Source organism: Delphinapterus leucas, chromosome 3 (assembly GCF_059928025.1).
Source record: "Delphinapterus leucas isolate spDelLeu-1000000601 "Yukka" chromosome 3, BTC_Dleu_Yukka2, whole genome shotgun sequence".
Taxonomy (NCBI): Eukaryota; Metazoa; Chordata; class Mammalia; order Artiodactyla; family Monodontidae; genus Delphinapterus; species Delphinapterus leucas.
The window spans coordinates 152,588,849-152,614,103 of NC_143131.1; the positions used below are offsets into that span (position 1 = coordinate 152,588,849).

At 40.1% G+C, this 25,255-nt stretch overlaps 2 pseudogenes; one reads left to right on the forward strand and one right to left on the reverse strand.

Annotated features, from left to right (window-relative positions):
* LOC149749777 (UDP-N-acetylglucosamine--peptide N-acetylglucosaminyltransferase 110 kDa subunit pseudogene) overlaps positions 1-25,255 on the reverse strand; it is a 192,435-nt pseudogene that overhangs the window by 82,487 nt on the left and 84,693 nt on the right.
* On the forward strand, positions 10,303-24,109 carry LOC149749778 (UDP-N-acetylglucosamine--peptide N-acetylglucosaminyltransferase 110 kDa subunit pseudogene; annotated as a pseudogene).

Here is a 25,255-nt window from a genome sequence, read left to right on the forward strand (position 1 = left end):
CAAACATAAAGATTTTTAAATCTTTGCAGTTTGAAACCTTTTAGAGCAAGTATAATGAGCTCGACACACATTTCAACACTCAACATGTTAATCACATGTTCAAAGTATGTCTCAAAGTCATTGGAAATAGTTGCTGTCTCTGTCTCTGATATGTAAAACAGATCTGTGATGTGTAAAACTCAGGAGGTATTGATACCCACTTTTTGGCATCTGAACAGGAAACAAAGTTGTTTCGCAGTGATAATAAAGAATGAAGTAAGTGCAACAGTCAAATAAAAGACAAAGTACTGAAGGAATGTATTAACAAAACGAATCCAACTAAATTCTGGTGACCTGGGGCCTACGATTGTACACACTGCATGGAAATACCCCAGCCTAAATACTGGCATAGGAGGAAGAGTACTGCTAAGCCCATCACAGTATAATCCTTTTAAATGTCCCTTTCAAGGTTGTCTGCACTCAACACTGAGTATAGGAAATCTTCCCATCAGGCAGAAACACTGGCTGCCCAATGATTGACCAAGAAATTAACACACTAATGAATAATTGATGCTAATTTACTTCTATCCCTGACAACGGGAAACAGCACACACTCTGTGTCAATGATATGTCCTCTTTCCCACTTTTCTAAATGGTCAATTATGTTTTTCCCTTCATTGCTTTATATCATGTGTGGCAGGCATGATGGGAAATGGCTACCAATGGTCTGTTATTGATTTCTACCTTCCTTTCACTGTGGTTAAAGAAGATACTTTGTATGATTTCAGTTTCTTAAAAATGTATTGGTACTTGTATTGTGGCGTAACATATGGTCTTTCCTGGAGAATGTTCCATGTGTACTTGATAAAAATGTGTATTCTGCTGTTGTTGAGTGGAGTGATCTATATATGGCTGTTAGGTTTAGTTGGTTAAATGTGTTATTCAGTCCCCCTACCTCTCTACTGATCTTCTGTCTAGATGTGTTATCCATTATTGAAAGCAAGGTATTGATCTCCAACTATTATTTTAGAACTATCTATTTCTTCCTTCAATTCTGTCAATGTCTGCTTCACATATTTGGGGGATGTTTGGTACATATATGTTTATAGTTGTTATATCTTCTTGATAGATTGAACTTGTTATCAACATATAGTGGCCTCCTTTTCCTCTTGTGATAGTTTTTGATTTAAAGTTTATTTTGTGTGATATTAACGTAGCCATCCCAGATCTATCTTCCTTCCTTCCTTCCTTCCTTCCTTCCTTCCTTCCTTCCTTCCTTCCTTTCTTTTTCTCTCTCTCTCTTTCTTTCTTTTTGTTACTATTTGCATGGGATATTTTATTCTATGCTTTAACTTTCAACCAACTTGTGTCTCTTGTAATCAAGTGAGTTTTTTGCGGACAGCATATACTTGGATTATGGTTGTTTTTAAAGTCCATTGGCCAATATGTACATGTTTATTGGAGAGCTTAATCCACTTACTTTTTCAAAAATTACTGATGAGGAAGAACTTAATTCTGTCTGTTTCCTGGTTGTTTTCTGTATGTCTTATGCATTTTTTGCCGCTTATTTACTCCATTACTGACTTCTTCTGTGGTTTGCCGATTTTCTTGTAGTGAACTCTTGATCCCTTTTTCATTTCTTTTTGCATATAGTCTATTGATATTTTCTTTGTGGTTATCAAGAAGATTACATTTACCCTTCTAAAGTTCAACCAATATCATTTGAATTGAAACCAACTTCAATAGCACACAGAAACTCTGTTCCTCTACAGTTCCATTCCTCCTCTTTACATTATTGTTGTCACAAATTACACCTTTATACTTTGTGAGCCCAATAACATGGACTTATAATTATTTTATGCATTTGTTTTTTCAATCATGTAAGAAATAAAAAGTAGGGTTACAAGCCAGTAGCGCAATACTGGCTTTAGTATCTGCCCATGTATTTATCTTTACTGGAGACTTCTATTTCTTTATACAGCTTCGAGCTGCTGTCTAGTGTCCTTTCATTTCAACCTGAAGGTTCAATTTAGCATTTGTCATAGGGCAGTGTTAGGAAGTTGTAAAACAAACGCCCTCAGCCTTTGTTCATCTGGGAATGTGTTAATTTCTCCCTAAGTTTTGAAACCATTTTGGCCAAATATAGAATTCTTGGTGGACAGTTTCTTTCTTTCAGCACTTTAAATATGTCTGGCCTCTTGCTTCCGTGGTTTCAGATAGAAAATTAGCTATGAATCTTTTTGAGGATCCCTGCTTTGTAACAAATTTGTTTTTTCTTTCTCCTTTGGGAGAAAAGATTCTTTCTCTGTCTTTTGGCATCTGAGAGTTTGATTATACTGTTTCTTGTTGTGGGGTTCCTTGAGTTTCTCTTAGTCCTGAAATCAGCCAAAGATTTACAGCAACCACACACATACTGAACCAGGGAAGAGGCAATTGGAAAATGGCAGGAAAGCTTTGTGGCATTTTTACTTGCCCTTGCCCCATCCACTGTTAGTGTAGAGATGGTCTTAAAGTGGTGGAGCCTTAATGCAGTGATAGTCTTAAAGTAGCGGCAGACCATTCGTAGTATGGGACCCTCAATCCTGCTTCAGGAGGGAGCAGAAGAGACCGTACTCTCAGATTATTATGTGTATCTGTTGTAACCTGTCTGGGAGCTACCTGAAGGACTGACACAAGATGCTTATCTCTGTCTTAGCTAACCTGGAACACAGTCTGGAAAAGCAGCGGTCATTGCTGAAAGAAAGTGCAAGGTGAACTAACAAAGCACAGATGGCTGGGGCAGAAGACTGTGCATTGAAATACAATAGACCACATAAGATGCAGGAGCAAAAGTTGGGGGAGATTCTTTGGGAACTTAGAACATACAAAAAGTACACATGTGTCCAGAGAAATTAGGAAAGCCGCATGCATACTCAAGATAAGATGCGTGTTCTGAAAACACCAGAGGAGTCTCTAAGCTTTCACCATGGGCTGAGCCCTGAACTCAGTGCAGGTCAGCTAAATGTTGAAGGAGTGATCCAGCAATCTGCACAATGGGGAGAGGTGTGTGGTTTTGAGTGTGCATGTGGATGTGCTTGTGTATATTTGTTTTTGTTTGTCTTAGGTGCAGGAATTCAAGGACATCTCTGTCAAAACATTAGCTAAACATGAACTAAAGGGACAGAGACTTCAGTGCCTACATACGATAAGGAGTCATTGCAAAGCTATTTTGGAAAGTCAAAGTCATTACAGTCATTGCAAAGCTAGTTTGGAAAGGTCCCTAAACAAACAGACTACTACAGCCTTCAACAATCAAAAGCCCAGAAAACCCTGGGAAAGTGGGAGAATCTGATTTCCATAGACACCACATTATAATATTTGAAAGCCAAATGTTCAACCAGAAAACTCACAAGGTATACAAAGACATGGAAAAGTATGGTCCATTTAAGAAAACAAATTAATTGATGAAACCATCCCTAAGGAAGCCCAGACTTTTCTCCATTGCATATTCTTGCCTCCTTTGTCATAGATTCATTGACCATAAGTGCATGGGTTTCTTTCTGGGCTCTCTATTCTGTTCCAGTGATGGATGTTTTTGTGCCGGTGCCATACTGTTTTGATTACTGTAGGTTTGTAGCACAGTCTGAAGCCAGGGAGCATGATTCCTCCAGTTGTGTTCTTCTTTCTCAAGACTGTTTTAGCTATTCAGCATCTTTTGTGTTTCCATACAAACTTGAAAATTATTTGTTCTAGGTCTGTGGAAAATGCCCTTGATATGTTGATACAGACTGCATTGAATCCGTAGATTTCCTTGGGTATGATGGTCATTTTAACAATATTAATTCTTCCAATCCGTGACCATGGTATATCTTTCCAGCTGTTTGTGTCATCTTTCATTTCTTTTATGAGTGTCATATAGTTTCCTGGGTACAGGTCTTTTACCTCCTTAGGCAGGTTTATTCTTATGTATTTTATTCATTTTTGTGCGATTGTAAATGGGATTGTTTCCTTAATTTCTCTTTCTGATAGTTCACTGTGAGTGTATAGAAATACAAAATTTATATATAGAAATCTATTGTATCCTGCAAATTTACCAAGTTCATGTTTGAGCTCGAATAGGTTTTTGATGGTGTCTTTCAGATTTTCTATGTATCATGCCATCTGCAAACAGTGACAGTTTTACTTTTTCCTTTCCATTTTGGAGTCCTTTTATTTATTTGTTCTTGTCTGATTGCTGTGGCTAGGACTTCCAAAACTCTGTTCAATAAAAGTGGTGAGAGTGGGCATCCTTGTCTTGTTCCTGATCTTAGGGGAAATGCTTTCAGCTTTTCACCATTGAGTATGTTAGCTATGGGCTTGTCATATATGGCCTTTATTATGTTGAGGTATGTTCCCTCTATGCCCACTTTCTGGAGAGTTTTTACCATGAATGGATATTGAATTTTTTCAAAAGCTTTTTCTGCATCTGTTGAGGTGATCGTATGGTTTTTAGTCTTCAGTTTGTTACTGTGATGATAAGAGACCTAAGACAGCTACAGAGGCTAAGTGACCTTTCCTTCCCTGAATGGGTAGGTATCCTTGTTCTGCCTTCTAATTGAGTTAGTATCTGAGGAAAGAACTGCCAGGTGTCATTTAGTTCACAATACACTGCTGTGGCAATATAGAAATGAATTTGCCTAAGTCATTTGGCTTTTCTCAATTATAGTAAATGAATATACTGAATGAATACTTCAACTTAAGGAAATGCTCTTAAAAATATATTAATGTAGGCAACTTCAGTGGAGAACTGAAAACAAAACAAAACATTCAGGTAAAGGGTTGAAATAAAAGTACACTCAGTTGTATCCAGTTTCCTCTTGTAAATCTCTCTTTTTCATTTGAGTGGACAGTCACTTGAGAATATCTGACTTGGGGCTAAGGCAATCTAAGCCTTCTTGGCCACACTGTATTCTCTTATGTCATTTACTAAAGACACCAGTTGGGTTGCTGAAAAAAGCGTGGGAAAAATCAATCCCTCACATCCAAAGGGCGGCTCTTGAAAATATGTGGGTTGTTGTAGTTATTTTGCTCTTCTGGCCTCAGAAGTTCTAATCTTAACCTTAGCCCCTCATGGAGAGAGACTTTGTAAACCAATTGCCACATTACTCATTATGTGACTGTTGAAAAAAGAGAAACCCAGCTCTTTTCCTGTGCTTTCAACCAGTTATCTTCTTCAAAAATCTGTTTGGATTGTTATACCTTAATCTTGCCTGGCAAGGGACTTACGGGAAGGTTCTTATTGTTTGAAAGTTTGGTGCCAGTATCTGCAAAGAAAGAAGAAAGATGTGTTTATCAAACATCCCAATAGTGAAGGTGTGTGAAAGCAACTTTTGAAAAGGTTAAACTGTCAGAGTTTAGCCGTATTATTACATTTTATTTTATTCATTGAAAATAAATAATTATCAATGAATCCTTTCTAGATGTTCTAGTTTCCCAAAGTTCCCTGCATTCACATTCTAAGAGGAAAAAATGGTATTTTAAGTCACTGCTCTCCACCTTATATTATTTATAATCACTCCTCGTGACCTCTTCCTTCCAAGAAACGTGATCCTGAGAAGTGTCCTTTGTTTGTCTTTGTGGAATAAGTGATGAGGATGCATCCTGGAGACCTGTGAGATGTTCAACTTGTGGCATAATGAAACTAGGATGGAGAGTTGTGGAAAGATCTGGAAAGGTGGCTGGTAGAGTGTGGCCAGATGTGGGAGAAGAGAGACGTACAGAGAGAGGGAGAGGAAATTTTCAGAGGGAGAAAATGAAACAAATAATTAAATAAGTTTTGTTGTGTGGTGTGGGATGCAAGCCTTTCTCTCCCCCTTTCCTTCACAATGTCTTTGTTAAAGACTGTGTTTTTCATTAGTTTTACTAAGATAGGATTTGCCGTTTTGTTTGGATACTGAGAATGGACCCATGGAAACAGTTACATTTGGGTTATCTCTGACTGTCTTTAATGAAGAACGTAAATATTGGCCACACTATCTATGCACATGCTATCACCATGCCTTTTTTGTTCTCTGTTCATATATCTAAGTCCTCTTCTTTCTTTAAGGCCAATCTCAAATCTCATCTGAAATGTACATTTATTGATAGATTCAACCCATAATGAACTGTCCCTTCTTTGTCCTCCTTAGGCTCTGATTATTTATAAAAACTCATTTTTGAACTTAGAAGCTGTCCAATATGATATATTAGTTATTTCACCAGCATGTGTTATATCCTCAACACAATTATACGCTTTTGTGGGGCTGGGATCGTACATTCTGTAATTTTTCTCAGTACTTACACTTACTTTGATAAAAAGCGCATTCATTCATCTAAACATCATTTATTGGGTGTTAATTAAATATCTCAACTCAGTAAATATTGTTTGAATGAATGCATGCATGAATGAGGGAGTGTGCAATAGGTAGCCTAATGTACCGCCCAATGTGAGAAAACCAAAAACATAAACACAAAAGCAAGCCAAAAAGTGGACCAGGACTTTCTGTAAGATATCCTGCTTTTTGTTGGATGATGCCATGAAAATCAAGATGCTCCTGAAAGGTCTTAATAGCTGACCAAGAATAGTAAACAATTGAAATTCTCTCAGGCTTCTTCAACCCTATCACTGGACACATTTATACCTCTCAGGAATGATATTAAAAGAAGAGATTAATAAAGCTTTTATAGATGAGTTGATAAATCTCTAAAGATTTAAGTCTTCATTGCCTCCTAGGTTTTCTCTATTTTGGGTTTCCAAAAGATTTCAATAAACCACAGGATAATTAAAAATTAGACATTCTCTTTCTTACCTTGATGTTTTTTGATGGTAAACACCTTTTTATTGTCTCCATAGTGCTGCCCAATTTCCACCAGTACAGTACTTAAGTGAATTTTGCTCTGGATGGTCGGATATATAAGATGTAAACGAATTGTTCGTATATGTTTTAGAATTCTTCAAAAGGGCCTGGCCATGGAAATGCATTGAATATTACTTAAATAACTAAAGTAACTTCCTCAGAATTATTATTCTGTTCTGGTTAGGATACTCTCTGCTCTGGTTTGTTAAAATTTCCCTTTAGAGTGGTTTTAATTTTGTTTCTGATAGGGTCCTAGGATTTATTGCCACACCCATCCTGCATCTGTTTTTCTTTGAATTACTCTCCTTGCAGTTTCTGATTCATACAGGGCCTTACAGGTTAGTGACAACCTGGCCATCACAACGCTGGGAAGGACAGGCCTACTTTTCAGAGGTGTTGATGTTTTCTGTAGCTGAAGGTTTTCAAGAGATATCAATCTTCCTCACCACCGCCCTTGGCCCTCTTAATGGACTAAGCAGTTCCTCATGAAATTTCTGTAGGATATCTGTACCAACTTCTCAATATTGTTCCATCCTGAGTCTAAATTCCTGGCCTCAAGGTAATGTTAGATTTCTAGCTCCAGCCCCTATTTACATAAGGCCTATACTAAGGAACGGAACCCACAGACATCAGTCCGCTCTTCTTTCTCTGGATTTAATTTCTCTGTTACTTTCTGAAACATGCAGGTGTTCCTTTCTTTCTTTTAATCTCAGCTAGGTGCTTTTAACTTGTTCAAAATTGACCCAGAATTTACATGTGTCTCCAGTAAGAGTACATTAAATTGAGCTTAGTCTGCTATTCTACTGGCATGTTTGAGATCCAGATAATTTGCTACTTAACTGGATTCAATGACCTGTATATTTCAGGCATCTAAAACTCACCATGTTCCAAATTTCCCTCCTTATAGTTAGTAATTTTCTTGGGAATCTGGATGACATTAAATGGAATAAAGTTAGTGAGTGGCCCAGGAATGCCTGAAAGTTTGTTTGTCAGAGTGGCCAGGGAAAGTGAAGCAAGGAAGAAAAGCAAATGAAAAACAGAATCACATTATTATGGCTGAGTTTACTCCCAGGATTCCATGCAGAGCTCTCTGTAGACCTGGGTTGGGTTATAACTTATGCCAGAGCTCTACGTGGGGCTGACACCATCTCATGCCAAGCTCTCAGTTCTGGGCTAACGTCATCTCTGGTCCACTCTGTGGAGTGGAAACTTTGGAGGAATGGCCAATGTGTTCCGCGGCATAGGAAGAGGGAAATTGTGAATGTGACTTTCTAAATTGTGGAGGAACTAACCACTGTAAATGTGCCTTGAACTATGTTGTTTAATTTGACCAGTCAGATCAATGACTTTCCCCTTGAATGAAATGCTGCTACGTATATGAGCAGAAAAACAAAACTGGTATAAGGAAGAGATAGCTAGTGGGAAGCAGCCGCATAGCACAGGGAGATGCGCTCGGTGCTTTGTGACCACCTAGAGGGGTGGGATAGGGAGGGTGGGAGGGAGGGAGATGCAAGAGGGAGGAGATATGGGGACATATGTATAACTGATTTACTTTGTTATAAAGCAGAAACTAACACACCATTGTAAAGCAATTATACTCCAATGAAGATGTTTAAAAAAAAAACTGGTATAAGGAGATGGAGAGACTGGGAGTCTTATTTTCCCACCAATTAACTTTGCCTCTGACCATGACCTTCCCTTTGAGTCTCCTAGACCTTGGGGATGATCGCAGCCCCTTGGGTTGGGTGACGGCAACCCCATCTTCACTAGAACCTCTATAGTTAACTTTGATTTTTCCCACTCCGTCTATCCATCCCATGTATGCAGTCAGACATTTGATCTTGGACTTTTCCTGACAAAATATGCTTGAATATAACCATTTCTTTTCACTCCCACTGCTACTGCTATTGTCACTGCCTTAACTAGGGCTTTATCTTTAAGTTCTTTATATAAATATATAAATATCTATATGTAAATATAACATACAAATAAATAAAATATAATATTAATTCTGATGATTTTGAAGTCTTTTCTTGATAAAGACTTTTCCTGATAAAGATACACAATATCTTATATAAATATTTTTGTATTATCTGTTCTTTTCTTAGAATTTTAGCCATATGATTCTATCTCTTGGTTTGTCTAGAACTTTTTGATTGAATGCTGGCTATTTCATTTGGCTTTTTTTGTTTTTCTCAGTGGAAACGTTGTTTTGCTTCAAAATATTTTATTCTACCTGGAAGTAGCAAATCTTCAAATTACAATTTTTTAAATGCTTTCAAATATCAATACTATAGGTGTCACAAAATCTAGAAAAATGACATTTAAAAATTAACTACTGCCAGATGTGTCTCTATAAAACTTTTCCCCCACTCTTTTAGCTATATATTCTTTAACTGCCTCCTCATACGACAGTTTATGTATTTTCGAAATAAAATTTTAAGAAATAAACTTTGCAGTTTTTAGACATAGGTTTCTTGTAACATGGTTGATTAGAATTTGCTTCTAGTTATTAATAGTTTAGAAAAGTTTATTTCAGCTTCACAATTTATTATTGATAATGTCACATTAATTTTCATTGTTAACTTTGAGAAAACCTCTATGGATTACTTCCTCATAAGTATTTACTATTATAAATGCATTACTGATTTCAGTACTGCTATAGGTCTGTGCATTACAGGGATTCTGATAAAATACACCATTCCATTACACACATTGTTGATGGAGTATATTCATTTATTTATTTATTTTTGGCTGTGTTGGGTCTTCGTTGCTGTGCGCAGGCTTTCTCTACTTGCAGGGACTGGGGGCCACTCTTCGTTGCGGTGCACAGGCTTCTCACTGCGGTGGCTTCTCTTGTTGCAGAGCACGGGTGCTAGGCACGGAGGCTTCAGTAGTTGTGGCTCGCAGGCTCAATAGTCGTGGCTCACGGGCTCTAGAGCGCAGGTTCCGTAGTTGTGGCACACCGGCTTAGTTGCTCCGTGGCATGTGGGATCTTCCCGGACCAGGGCTCGAACCCTTGTCCCCTGCATTGGCAGGTGGCTTCTTAACCACTGCGCCATCGGGGAAGCCCCTGGAGTATATTCCTGACAGAAGAAAATTTCCGTTTTGACTAAGCATTGATGAGAGCTGAATCTTTGACTTATCTTTCACATGCCTGATGATTGAAATAATTTTCCACAGAATAGCTTCTGGTTTTGTACTTTTCAGTTGTTTTTTTCTTCTTCAAACGCACATGCTTTGAGAGCTGTGAAGTGCAAGACATGGCTATATTGTAAGGTGGTTTTTGTCCTTATGCTTCTGTGTCTTGTGCTAGGTTAAGTCAGTAGAGTAGTCAGTATGAGTACTGGAAGTTATTCCTGTAATGGGATAGTATATAGTCAATTACATACGGCGGTGTCTGAAAATCACATAATAGCCTCACTTAAAACATCTCCTTAGGGCTTCCCTGGTGGTGCAGCGGTTGAGAGTCCACCTGCCGACGCAGGGGACACGGGTTCGTGTCCCGGTCCGGGAAGATCCCACATGCCGCGGAGCGGCTAGGCCCGTGAGCCATGGCCGCTGAGCCTGTGCGTCCAGAGCCTGTGCTCCACAACGGGAGAGGCCACAACAGTGAGAGGCCCGCGTACCACAGAAAAAAGAAAATCTCCTTAGCCAGATTTCAAAAAAGCCTGTGGCCATTCCAATATGATCCAACATAGCGGAATATGATAGAAGGAAAATTGGCAAAGAAAGAGACGCTGGTCTTACCTGATGGAAGTTAAAATATCTCACTTTTGACAAGTTTGCAAAAACTTATAATTCCATGAACTAATTCCTAGGGTTCTTCATAGGAACTAAAAAGGAACCCATAGAGTTGTGGAACAACAATAGAAGCTGCTGTGATGAGAAGCCCGGGCACCGCAACAAAGAGTAGCCCCCGCTCGCCGCAACTAGAGAAAGTCTGCACGCAGCATTGAAGACCCAACGCAGCCAAAATAAAAATAAATAAAGATAAATAGATTTATTTTTAAAAAAGTAATACTCGGGTTTGAGGCATGAGAAATATGATGAGGAGAAATTAGCTAATCCTTTCAGAACTTTTAAAATATCAAACTCAGTCTCTAAGATTTGAGCATTATATACAACGTTGGTTACTTATTAGTGGTTTGGGAAGGCCAATTTAAAATTTTCTGATCTTACTGTATTGAAATACACGGCCCTAATGTTTTCCACATTGACTACGTGAATGATGAAGTAAAGTCAATCATGTATTTCCTTTCCAACTGGACAGAAAACAAAAATTTAAAAAGTGTTTGGACTACTGACTTTTGATTTCTTCTAAGGCAAGTGTATAGGTAATTTTTATTCCCTGATTAGGAGAAAAATGGTGGAAGAGGGCAGGGTTAAGAATTAAGATTTCAAGAGCGTGAGAGGTAGATGGCCAACCAGAGTTCCTAAGGTTCGGTGCCTGTAACTGTTGCCGCCGCTTAAGCCTGCCAAAGCAGTGGTACGGCTGCTGCCCTCGTATTTGCTACCTCTGGAAACATTCTTGCCAGTAGTGGCGGCAGCGGGACTCAATTACCCCCTTTTCTCACTCTCTCCAGAAGCTCCAGATGGCGTCTTCTGTGGGCAACGTGGCTGACAGCACAGAACCAACGAAACGTATGCTTTCCTTCCAAGGGTTAGCTGAGTTGGCACATCGAGAATATCAGGCAGGAGATTTTGAGGCAGCTGAGAGACGCTGCATGCAGCTGTGGAGACAAGAGCCTGACAATACTGGAGTACTTTTATTACTTTCATCTCTACACTTCCAGTGTCGAAGGCTGGACAGATCTGCCCACTTTAGTACTCTGGCAATTAAACAGAACCCTCTTCTGGCAGAAGCCTATTCGAATTTGGGGAATGTGTACAAGGAAAGAGGGCAGTTGCAGGAAGCAATGGAGCATTACCGGCATGCATTGCATCTCAAGCCAGATTTCATCGACGGTTATGTTAACCTGGCAGCCGCTTTGGTAGCAGCAGGCGACATGCAAGGGGCAGTACAAGCTTACGTCTCTGCTCTTCAGTGCAATCCTGATTTGTACTGTGTTCGCAGTGACCTGGGGAACCTGCTCAAAGCCCTGGGTCGCTTGGAAGGAGCCAAGGCATGTTATTTGAAAGCAGTGGAGACGCAACCGAACTTTGCAGTAGCTTGGAGTAATCTTGGCTGTGTTTTCAATGCACAAGGGGAGATTTGGCTTGCAATTCATCACTTTGAAAAGGCTGTCACCCTTGACCCCAATTTTCTGGATGCTTATATCAATTTAGGAAATGTCTTGAAAGAGGCACGGATTTTTGACAGAGCTGTGGCAGCTTACCTTTGTGCCCTAAGCTTGAGCCCAAATCATGCAGTGGTACGTGCCAACCTGGCTTGTGTATACTATGAGCAAGGCCTGATGGATCTGGCAATAGACACCTACAGGCGAGCTATTGAATTGCAACCACATTTCCCTGATGCTTACTGCAACCTAGCCAACGCTCTGGAAGAGAAGGGCCGTGTTGCCGAAGCAGAAGATTGTTATAATACAGCTCTGCGGCTGTGCCCCACCCATGCAGACTCTCTGAATAACCTGGCCAATATCAAAGGAGACCAGGGAAACATTGAAGAGGCAGTTCGCTTGTATCGTAAAGCATTAGAAGTCTTCCCAGAGTTTGCTGTTGCCCATTCAAATTTAGCAAGTGTATTGGAGCAGCAGGGAAAACTGCAGGAAGCTCTGATGCATTATAAGGAGGCTGTTCGAATCAGTCCTACCTTTGCTGACGCCTACTGTAACATGGGAAACACTCTAAAGGAGATGCAGGATGTTCAGGGAGCCTTGCAGTGTTATACTCGTGCCATTCAGATTAACCCTGCACTTGCGGATGCCCACAGCAATCTGGCTTCCATTCACAAGGATTCAGGGAATATTCCAGAAGCAATTGCTTCTTATCGCACTGCTCTGAAGCTTGAACCTGACTTTCCTGACGCTTATTGTGATTTGGCTCATTGCCTGCAGATTGTCTGTGATTGGACAGACTATGATGAGCGAATGAAGAAGTTGGTCAGCATTGTGGCTGACCAGCTGGAGAAGAATAGGTTGCCTTCTGTGCAGCCTCATCATAGTATGCTGTATCCTCTTTCTCATGGCTTCAGGAAGGCTATTGCTGAGAGCCATGGGAACCTCTGCTTGGATGAGATCAGTGTCCTTCATAAACCACCGTACGAACATCCAAAAGACTTGAAGCTCAGTGATGGTCGACTGCGTGTAGGATACGTGAGTTCTGACTTTGGGAATCATCCTACTTCTCACCTTATGCAGTCTATTCCAGGCACGCACAATCCTGATAAATTTGAGGTCTTCTGTTATGCCCTGAGCCCAGATGATGGCACAAACTTCCGAGCGAAGGTGATGGCAGAAGCCCATCATTTCATTGATCTTTCTCAGATTCCATGCAATGGGAAAGCAGCTGATCGCATCCATCAAGATGGTATACACATCCTTGTAAATATGAATGGTTATACCAGGGGTGCTCGAAATGAACTCTTTGCTCTCAGGCCAGCTCCTATTCAGGCAATGTGGCTGGGCTACCCTGGGACCAGTGGCGTGCTTTTCATGGATTATATCATCACTGATCAGGAAACTTCACCTGCTGAAGTTGCTGAGCAGTATTCTGAGAAACTGGCTTATATGCCCCATACTTTCTTTATTGGTGATCATGCCAATATGTTCCCCCACCTGAAGAAGAAAGCAGTCATCGATTTTAAGTCCAATGGGCACATTTATGACAATCGGATTGTGCTGAATGGCATCGACCTCAAAGCATTTCTTGATAGTCTCCCAGATGTGCAAATTGTCAAGATGAAATGTCCTGATGGAGGAGACACCGCAGACAGCAGTAATACAGCTCTTAATATGCCTGTCATTCCTATGAATACTATTGCAGAGGCAGTTATTGAAATGATTAACAGAGGACAAATTCAGATAACAATTAATGGATTCAGTCTTAGCAATGGACTGGCAACTACCCAGATCAACATTAAGGCTGCCACTGGAGAGGAGGTTCCCCGTACCATTATTGTAACCACACGTTCTCAGTACGGGTTACCGGAAGATGCCATTGTGTACTGTAACTTCAATCAGTTATATAAAATTGACCCATCTACTTTGCAGATGTGGGCAAATATTCTGAAGCGTGTTCCCAATAGTGTACTGTGGCTGTTGCGTTTTCCAGCAGTAGGAGAACCTAATATTCAACAGTACGCACAAAATATGGGCCTTCCCCAGAACCGTATCATTTTTTCACCTGTTGCTCCTAAAGAGGAACATGTTCGGCGAGGCCAGCTGGCTGATGTCTGCTTGGACACTCCACTCTGTAATGGACACACCACAGGGATGGATGTCCTTTGGTCAGGGACACCCATGGTGACTATGCCAGGAGAGACTCTTGCTTCCCGAGTTGCAGCTTCCCAGCTCACTTGTTTAGGCTGTCTTGAGCTTATTGCTAAAAATAGTCAAGAATATGAAGACATAGCTGTGAAACTGGGAACTGATCTAGAATACCTGAAGAAAATTCGTGGCAAAGTCTGGAAGCAGAGAACATCTAGCCCTCTGTTCAACACCAAACGATACACAATGGACCTAGAGCGGCTCTATCTACAGATGTGGGAGCATTACGCAGCTGGCAACAAACCTGATCACATGATTAAGCCTGTTGAAGTCACTGAGTCGGCCTAAATAATGACTGTGTGCACAGGAGAATTACCCTGTACCTGAGCCTCAACCTTCTGGGGGAAAGGGAACTACTTTTTCCTTATCCGTACAATACCATGTTGCAGATGGGTGACAGACAATGATAAGAAATAGCACAGCCAGACTTGCTTCCTGCATGATCATGATCGTGATAGGGAGAGACACAAGAGATGGGAAACTGCTGTTCCACAAGGAGTCTCCATAGAATTTTGCAGCAGCCAGGTGTCTGGAAGGTCTGGAAGGTAAGTCTGGAAGGTCTGATCTCCCTTGGTCTTCCATGGGATGGATGGTTAGTGTGGAAGGGAGATAGAGATTGCCCAGCCGTTTTGTGATTATCATGGATTGATTGAGTCTTCTGGATTAATATTTTTCTTTATATTTTGGGTATTGGAGCTTTTAAAAATGTTTGGTTTCAGGTATTTTTATTCATGTGAAGTGTATATGATTCTCTTGAGATAAGGTTTTAAGCTAAAATATTCCTTGTTTTAGTTTCTGAACTCTACAGATAAATGGGGACTTTGCTGCTGTAGTCTTTTTATAGGTTTTATAAACCACTTGAGCCTACATCAGTCATTTTAGTTTGTGACATAATGTTTGGAACTATCAGTGCTTTGTTGGTTTATAGATGATGGCTTAAATTCTTTTCCTGGTCCGTTTCCTTCTTCCCTTCCCCCCACTTTAAAAATTCTCCTGTAACTTGGCGAAGAAAAAACCAAGTCTGATTCAAAACCTCCCAGAGTGTTTCTCTTAAACACATCTTCTGATGCCAAATGAAGTTTCTTAGGAGCGATTATTAATTCTGAAGGGCACAGTTGTGGTACTGTCACTGATGATAATAATAATGGATTTTTGGCCTAGAGTTTTGACCTATTTCACCAGTGTTTTACCGTTGACTGCCCCTCTATGCTGCTTCCAAAAGTGATAGTGTGTGTTAAGATTTTTACTTTCATTGCTAAAGTTTGTTTTTTTTTTTAGTGGGTCCTGTCCTTCCTTTTTCTTTCAGCAGAAATGAAATCCCAGGTAAGTATAAGTATTCAAATATTTGATCAGTAAGTCACAGTTATCTCCAGTACATTAAATAACTTTCATCAAAAAACATGTTATAGGTAAAAAGCTCTGAAGGACCAGCTATGTATATGATAATTATGTTTCAGACCTTCTAGGGTATTATATATAATAACTTGTCTTCTGGACGTGGTCTTGAAGTCTTTATGGATTCAGCCTCAGTAGTAGCGAACTGCACTGCTACTTGGTTTGGAGTACAAATTAGACTTTAGCCCTCCTGGAGGCTGAGTTTTTGGTACTGAAAACCATAGGAATGAAATTATTGTATTTCAACAAAGGATCGAGGGCTTGAGGCTTAAACAAGGCAACATATGTTTGGGAAGCAGTCAGCCTTGAGAGCAGGTAAGGACATGCCAGGCATGCGGCCGCTGCTCGAAGGGACTGTCCCTACTTGTTCCCCTCCTTGTTCCATTCCATGGGAGATAAATCACCAGGGCCCAGAGATCAGAAAGAATGTAAAATGAGACAAACAAAGCTGTCTCCCCCCTGCACATGCAGGTTATTTTTGATGCTTCTGGTTTTATGGGTTTTCTCCCAGGGAATTTAACCTTGAGCCGAGACAGTCTGTAGATAATGTAAACCACCATCTGGCCACCTTCCGATTTCTAGTCTATATAATCTGCAACTGTAGCATAATAAAATTTGCCTTGCAACCATCAGTTGTCTTGGTCCTTCTGACCCCATCCGTCGGTGCTACTTCAGTTCCTTACCCCTTCCCTTCTGACCCTGGGCGGTGAGATCCTCTTTCTCCGGCTGGTCCGCGGCAAGTGGCACTCGAACAGGGACCTGAAGCGTGAAGGCAATTAAAAGAAAAAGAAAGTGCAGGTAAGAGAACCCTTATGCAAAATATGTGTGGCCACCAGTAAAAGTGAAACTAATAGAGGCATAAGGCAATAGTCAGAAGTAAAATAAGATGGGGCAGAAGGGCTCAAAGGAGTGTGAATTATTTGCTCAGGTTTTACTTTCGATGCTTAAAGCTCGGGGTAATAAAGTTTCTACCTCACAGTTGACTGAATTTTTACAGCATATCCATGGTGTATCTCCCTGGTTTCCTGATGGCAGCTCTGTTGACATAGAAATCTGGCAGAAAGTTGGAGAAGATTTAAAAAATTATTATGAGTCTCGAGGGCCTACTCATACTCCTGTTGTTACATATAGTTTGTGGACTCTGATAAAAATATGTTTAGATTCTTCTCATGATAGTGTTGATTTGAATGTAAAGTCAGAAAGACATAAGCCTCTGACAGAAGGAGAGACTGTATTATCAGCTACTGTGTCGCCACTTCCTAAACCGAAAGAGCTAATTAATTTAAATATTTTAGATGAAAAGGAACATTTGGACTTAACAGATGAGGCTTTTAAACATAAAAGAGAGAAATATCCTGAGGATGATTTTCTAATGGCTATGATAGATAAGTCAGTGAAAAAGCTGCAGGTTAATAAGGACTGTCTTCCTCAAAAATCTACATCTGTAAAAATGCTCAGTCCCTTGCAGCGCGCTGTACGAGGAGCAATAAAACGAGGAGAAGATCCTATTTTCCGTTGTCCCGTCATAGAAAGACCTGATTCTAATAATCCTCAACAAGCTACTAAGGAGCATCAGTCTCTCCCTTTTAAAGTTTTGAAAGATTGAAAATCTGCCTGTGCTCAATATGGGCCCACTGCTCCTTTTCCTACTGCTATGGTTGACAGGAGAAGCTCTTCCCCCCCGCCGATTGGAAGTCTATTGCACGAGCTTGTTTAAATGGTGGAGATTATTTAATATGGAAGTTTGATTTTTATGAACGGGCTGCTGAACAAGCAGAAAAGAATGCTGCCCATAATATTCCAGTTGATTATCATATGCTGATTGGGGAAGGACAATATCTTTCTTTACAAGATCAATTAACTTATCCCTTTGTTGCTTATCCTCAAATAAATCATTTGGCATTACAAGCCTGGAGGAAATGACCTTCTACACACAAAACTGAGGATCTTTCAACAATTAGACAGGGACCTGATGAACCATATGCTGATTTTGTAGATAGATTGTCACAGGCGGTGGGGAGACTCATTGTGGACGGACTCACTGGTACAATTGTAGTTAAGCAGCTTGCTTTTGAGAATGCTAATAATGCATGTCAGGCTGCGATTCGACCTTGGAGAAAACGGGGAACATTGGAGGATTATATTCGCCTTTGTGCAGACATTGGGCCTACTTACATACAGGGTGCTGCTGTGGCTGCAGCATTAACTAAAGTGGGGTTTAAAAACAGTCAAAAGAAAACAAAGACTTGTTTTAAATGCGGAAAGGCAGGTCATTTTGCTAGAGAATGTAGATCTTTTAATTCTAACCCTAGTCCTTCCTTCCCTACTCAAAAACCTCCAGATGGTCAGAAAATCCCTGGTTTATGCCCTAAATGCAACAGGGGAAAACATTGGGCACAAGATGGTTGCTCAGTGGCCCACAAGGATGGGCCACCACTGTCGGGGAACTCCTCCCGGGGCCTTCCCCGGCCCCAACAAATAATAAGGGCAATGTCTGTGTATCCTCCTCAAATTATCAATCAGACATTAACCAAAAACAAAAACATACAATATCCTCGCTCTCCAGAGCAACACCAGGAAGCGCAGGACTGGAGCTCAGTACCTCCGCCCGATATGTATTAACTCCTGAAATGGGTCCTCAGGCCCTCTCTACGGGCATCTGTGGACCTTTACCCAAGGGTTTGATGGGACTGTTATTGGGAAGAAGTAGTGTCACCATGAAAGGTTTAACTATTATGCCAGGAGTCACAGATTCTGACTACGAAGGAGAAATAAAAGTCATGGCACAAACTATTAAAAATATAATAACTATTTCTCCTGGTGATAAAATTGCACAATTGCTACTTTTGCCCTTTGTACCTCATGGACAAATTTGACAACATCAAAAGAGAGAAACAAAGGCTTTTGGATCGTCTAATGCTGCCTACTGGATTCAGAAGATAGGGAAAGAACGTCCAGAAATGAAATGAACCATTAATGGAAAGGTTTTTTCAGGTTTGTTAGACACTGGAGCTGATGTCTCTGTTATGACGCAGATACACTGGCCTAAACATTGGCCCATTAGTCCTACTATTACAGAACTTCACGTAATAGGACAAAGCTCTTCTCCTATGCAAAGTAGTCAGTTTTTATTATGGCAAGATAGTGAGGGCCATTCAGGATACTTCCAGCCTTATGTTTTGCCTGGGCTGCCTTTAAACCTCTGGGGCCGAGATATATTAAAAGAAATGGGAGTATTACTTTATAGTCCAAACTTTCAAGTCTCTAATATGATGTTGGATCAAGGATTTCTTCCCACAAAAGGGCTGGGAACAAATCAACAAGGAACTGTCTATCCTATTGATGTGATAATAAAAAATGATAGACTAGGTCTGGGTTTTTCTTAGGAGCCTTGGATTCTCCTCCACTCACTGCTGATCCAATTACTTGGCTGACTGATGACCCTGTATGGGTGGACCAGTGGCTCCTCACAAAGGAGAAATTAGAAGCTGCAGAACAATTAGTACTGGAACAATTAGGGCATTTAGAAATTTCCAGTAGTCCTTGGAATACTCCTATTTTTATTATCAAGAAAAAATCTGGAAAATATAGGTTATTACAGGATCTAAGAGCTGTTAATAAAACTATGCTAATAATGGGAGCTCTTCAACCAGGCCTACCCTCTCCAACAGCCATACCACACAATTATCATCTTTTAGTTATAGATTTAAAAGATTGTTTTTTCACTATTCCTTTGTTTCCTGAAGATAGAAAACATTTTGCTTTTAGCTTGCCTTCCTTAAATTTTAAGGAAGCCATGAGGAGATTTCAATGGGAAGTATTGCCTCAGGGCATGGCAAATAGTCCTACATTATGCCAAAAATATGTGGCTCAGGCCTTGACTCCTGTGAGAAAAAGGTTTCCATCGTTATATCTCATACATTATATGGATGATATACTTTTAGCCACTGATAATATTTCTTTATTAGAGACTGCTTTTCAGTTTTTACAACAGTCCTTGCAATCATTTGGCTTGGTCATTGCCTCAAAAAAAATTCAAAGACAATCTCCATTTTTATATTTGGGAAAATACATTGATAAGACTACTATTAGGCCTCAAAAACTGCAAATTCGAGTTGATAATTTAAAAACATTAAATGATTTTCAAAAATTACTTGGAGATATTAATTGGCTAAGGCCTTCCTTAAAACTTACTACTGCTCAATTACAGCCTTTCTTTGATGTTCTTAAAGGTGACTCAGATCCTTCTTCTTCACGCTCTATGACTCCAGAAGGATTTCAAGCTTTACAGATAGTCAATAGATCTATCAGTTCTACACAATTAACTAGGATTCATACTCACCTTCCAATTTTCTTCATAATTTGTCCAACTCCTCATGTGCCTACTGCCGTCTTATGGCAAACTGTTGGAATTATTGAATAGATTCATATGAAAACTACACCCTCTAAAGTTATTAACCCTTATTATGAACTTATTAGTAATTTAATAATGCAAGGTAGAACTAGATGCTTACAACCTATAAGTATAGAACCTTCTCAAATTATTATCCCTTATTCAGTTAGTCAACAAAATTGCCTTTTTCAACATAGTAATGAATGGGGTCTTGCTCTTGCAGGATTTTCAGGTACCTTGGAATGCCATGACCCTGCTGATAAATTGATCCAATTCAGCAAACTTAACTCATATCTTTCCTTCTATAATTAGGCAACAGCCTGTTCCTCATGTACCTTTGGTTTTTACGGACGGTTCTTCTTCAGGAGTGGCTACTGTAATCATTGACGACGGAGCAAACCTCATTAAAGAAACTTCCTTGACTTCAGCTCCACGTGTTGAACTGTATGCTGTCATTATGGCTTTTAAACATTTGCCTTCTATATCTTTTCATTTGTTTTCTGATAGTAAATATCTTATTAGCTTATGATTTCTTCTGGAGACTGCGACATAGGACATACTAATAACCCTGAATTATCATCCTCTTTTCGTTTGCTTCAACAGCTTATTCGTTCCCACGATGGTCCTGTTGCAGGTCTGTATATCCGTGCTCATTCTAACTTGCCTGGTCCATTGACTAAACTTAATGCGACTGCAGATGTTTTAACTCGATGTAAACGTGATCTTTATCCTGTACATTTTCCTCCCAAGAATAGAGTTGAAGTTACTCCTCCTCCTCAATCTCTTTTCCCTAAAGCAGGACATGTCCCAATTTACTGTACTCCTCCTTTCCGTTCGTCATGCTGTCAAGAATGGCTAATGTACTGCATTCATTATCTTCATACTGTTGATACTCATGGTCCATGTCCTGGACACCCTCATATTACGGTAAGTTATGATCAGACTGCTTCCCAAGCAGCACAGCCGTTGCACGCTCTACACCGTCAGTCGACGGCTACATTACACACACAATCTTCCCTTACTCGTGAAGCCGCCCGACAAATTGTTAAGCAATGCCCACAATGCTTACCTCACCTTCCTGTTCCACATTATGTTGTTAATCCTCGTGGATTATTACCTAGACATTTATGGCAAATGGATGTTACTCATATCCCGTCTTTTGGGAAATGACAGTTTGTTCATGTCACTATCGATACTTACTCTGATTTCCTCTGTGCTACAGCACAGACCGGAGGAGCTACTAAACATGTTATCACTCATTTATTACACTGTTTTGCTTTCATGAACCTTCCCAAAATTATTCAAACAGATAATGGGCCCGCTGCTTTTGCAACATTTTGTAATTCATTACAAAATTACCCATATTACAGGCATTCCATATAACCCTCAAGGACAAGGTATTATAGAACGTGCAAATAGATCTTTAAAGCTAACTATTGAAAAAATAAAAAGGGGGGAATTGTCTAGAACAACACCACGTAACCTTATAAATCATGCTCTGTTTATTTTAAATGTTCTCACTGTTGACAAATTTGGCTGCTCTGCAGGGGGAAGGTTTGTGGCTGAGCCAAGATTGGCCTCTTAATCTCCGGAGGTCCTCTGGAAAGATCCGTTAACCAGCACTTGGCGTGGTCCTGATCCTGTGTTGATTTGGGGACGTGGTCACGTGTGTATCTTATCCCAGATCAGCGCCTGGACCTTGCTGGCTTCCTGAGCGCTTAGTCAAGCAAATAGATGGCTCGCCACAGCTCACCTAGTTCAGAAGATGAAGAAGCTCTGCACCTCTCCGGAAAATTTGACAGTGTTGATTCAGAAAAAGAAGAAGAAGAGGAGACCACTTGCCAGGACGACTCAAAGGAGTGATGTTCCAACTTGGGGACAAATTAAACAACTGGTTTCACGAGCTCAAGAGTCAGTGAAACAACAGAATAATCCTGTTACACCTGTAACTTTATTTTTGGTTCTGTTGGCAACCATTTCATGTGTTCCCTCTGTTAATGCAGCAACTTACTGGGCCTATGTACCTGATCCTCCACTATTACAACCCATATCTTGGTCTGAAGCACAGTTTCCTGTATTTTACAATGATAACTGTTTATGGGCCTCTTATTGGGAATATAAAACAAATCAATATGTAAATTATACTAACTGGTTTAGTACCTATCCTGTCTGTCTTAGCCCATTGCATCTGGAAACTGGATGTGTAAAGGCTATTAGTTATGAGCATACAGATGTTTATGAGGGAACGGATCAATCAATTAGTTTGTCAGGCTCTCCAGGCATCCTTCGTTTTACAGGAACCAACATTACTCTTACATGCCCGGCTACCAGCCGACGAGAGGATCTTAATGATACCATCATTTGGTATAAAATGGGCAAGCTATTAATATTAGAGGTCAAATCTCATACGCCTCACCACTTAGGGATTCCGCTATTACTATAGCCAAGGTTACAGGTGAAGATTCAGGAAATTATTTCTGTATGAAGCGTTTACTTGGAGGACAAGGGATACTTATAGCTGGACATAAGGTTACTATGCTTAACAGAAAATCAAAAAACCAATTGCCTCCTTTTATGACTGTTAACTTTCCTGGATCCAGTTTTGAACGTTGCAATGCATCTTGGAATAATAACCAAATATGGTATACTATAGATTATACCAAGGTGTCAATTCTTATCTCTTCTTTTCCCATCATAGATAGGTTTATCACATTTCAAAAGAACAGGGATATATGGAAACTAGCTCTAACTTATTCCAGTACACCTGTTAAAACTTGTGTTGCTCCTCCATATACACGTTTGTGTGGTTCTATTAACATTGGTAATTCTTCCAAAGGAGGATATAATATTAGCTGTGTTAATTGTACTTTTAGCAGTTGTATGTTCCCTTCTGCAGGAACGCAATCTGTGCTTATACTAAAGCAACCCATGTATGTTATGGTGCCTGTACATCTGAGAGAACCTTGGTATGAAGATACTGGAGTACAGGCATGGGTGGAACTCTCTAAAGCCTTGCAGAGAAGGAGACGCTTTCTTGGGTGGCTAATAGTAAGTTTACTTGCCTCGGCTGCTCTGTCTGCTACCGTGGCTACTGCCGGTCTTGCTCTTTCACAGAGTATTCATCATGCTCACTTTGCTAATCCGTTATCTCAACATACCAGTCTTGCTTTATCTTTACAAAGTCACATAGATTTACAGATTAATAACAAGTTAGGTGAATTTAAAAAGGCAATTTTGGGGATTGGAGATCAGATGGCAGCATTAAAATTGAGGATGCGTGTAGCTTGTCATGCAAAGTATACATGGATGTGTGTTACTCCTTAAAAGTACAGTGACTGTATTTGGGAATGGGAAAAAGTAAAAATGCATCTGCTGAGTGTTTGGTCAGATAATAATATTAGTCTTGATCTTAAGAAATTAAATGCTGAAATTCAGGATATACAAAATACACATCTTGTTGATGTTTCGCCAGAAGATGTAATTCAAACTTTACTGGATCATTTAAAGTGGTTAAACCCTCAGTCTTGGATTACCGGAAGGTTGTCAGGATTTATTACCCTGGCCATAATTTGCCTATTATTGATAATAATCTTCTCATGGCTGTTTCGTATCCTCATGCAACAGTATACTACTCTCGGCACTAAACTTCATGGAATTATTTTGCAGCAAAAGTTAAAACATAAAAAAGGGGGACCTGTGGGAAGCAGTCAGCCTTGAGAGCAGGTAAGGACATGCCAGGCATGCGGCCGCCGCTCGAAGGGACTGTCCCTACTTGTTCCCCTCCTTGTTCCATTCCATGGGAGATAAATCACCAGGGCCCAGAGATCAGAAAGAATGTAAAATGAGACAAACAAAGCTGTCTCCCCCCTGCACATGCAGGTTATTTTTGATGATTCTGGGTTTATGGGTTTTCTCCCAGGGAAGTTAACCTTGAGCCGAGACAGTCTGTAGATAATGTAAACCACCATCTGGCAACCTTCCTTTTTCTAGTCTATATTATCTGCAACTGTAGCATAATAAAATTTGCCTTGCAACCGTCAGTTGTCTTGGTCCTTCTGACCCCATTCGTCGGTGCTACTTCAGTTCCTTACCCCTTCCCTTCTGACCCTGGGCGGTGAGATCCTCTTTCTCCGGCTGGTCTGGTTTTGTCTTGCTGTACTGCACCTGTGCTGTCTAGTAACAGATGTTTTGTCTGCTAGTAGCGTTCTGGATTATGTCTCTCCACAGCGCTGAGGCAGTGCACCTATTCTGTAGTTGCAGCTGATGCCTGAATGTATCCTAGCTGACAAATTATTGATTAATAAGAACTTGAATTTCTGAAAGATTTGTACTGTTAACCAAAATCTGAGCAAGGAGTCTCAAATGTAATTCTTAGCCAGAATTACATGTTAATGAACCATTTAACAGTGTGAATCAAGGAACATCAGTGTAAGGATTTCTTTTAATTTATTTTTTACCTGCTTGAAATATCAGTTAAAGTTTGCCAGCTTGGTTGCAGATGAACGGACGTTTGAAGTTCACCAAACTACTTAATGTGGGATAGGATAATAGACTTCCAGCGCCCTCAAGGCTGTGACCTTGCAGCCATTTTACATAGCACATCCTCCTCCTATAGGGATGAACCTTTCCCTGGCCCGAAAAGTAGCAGCTCTGTTGAAGCTTTGCTTATTGTAACAGGCTTTTGTTTCCAGGTTACATGTCTGTGGAAGACTTAATTCTGCATAGAGATATAGATATTACTGGAAACTAATTGTTTTCTCTATTATACTCTGATTTATCAAAAAAGTAAAACATTTAAATTGTGCTACATAAATTCAGAAGTTGTCTTGCAATCTTTAAACAATAAATGAATGAGTTGCCCTTAAAAAAAAAAAAGAATTAAGCAGTTAGGCTTTGTGGGCCTTATACAGTTTCTGTAACTTCTACGCTTTTTTCTTCAGCAACCTTTCTAAACGTGAGAACCATTATTAGCTCACAGTCCCACAGATCCAGGCTGAGAGCCTGATTTGATTTGTGGCCATTTTTTGCCGATTTCTGCTCTGCGTCCTTACTGATGCAGAGGAGGGGGACCATGTTTGAGTAATCACTTCTTTGAATCAACTATTGGTCTTCTGGGGCTTGTCCTTACTCTCCTACAGTCTCTAATCAACATGGCGTCCAGAGAAATCTTGTTAAAACATAAGTGA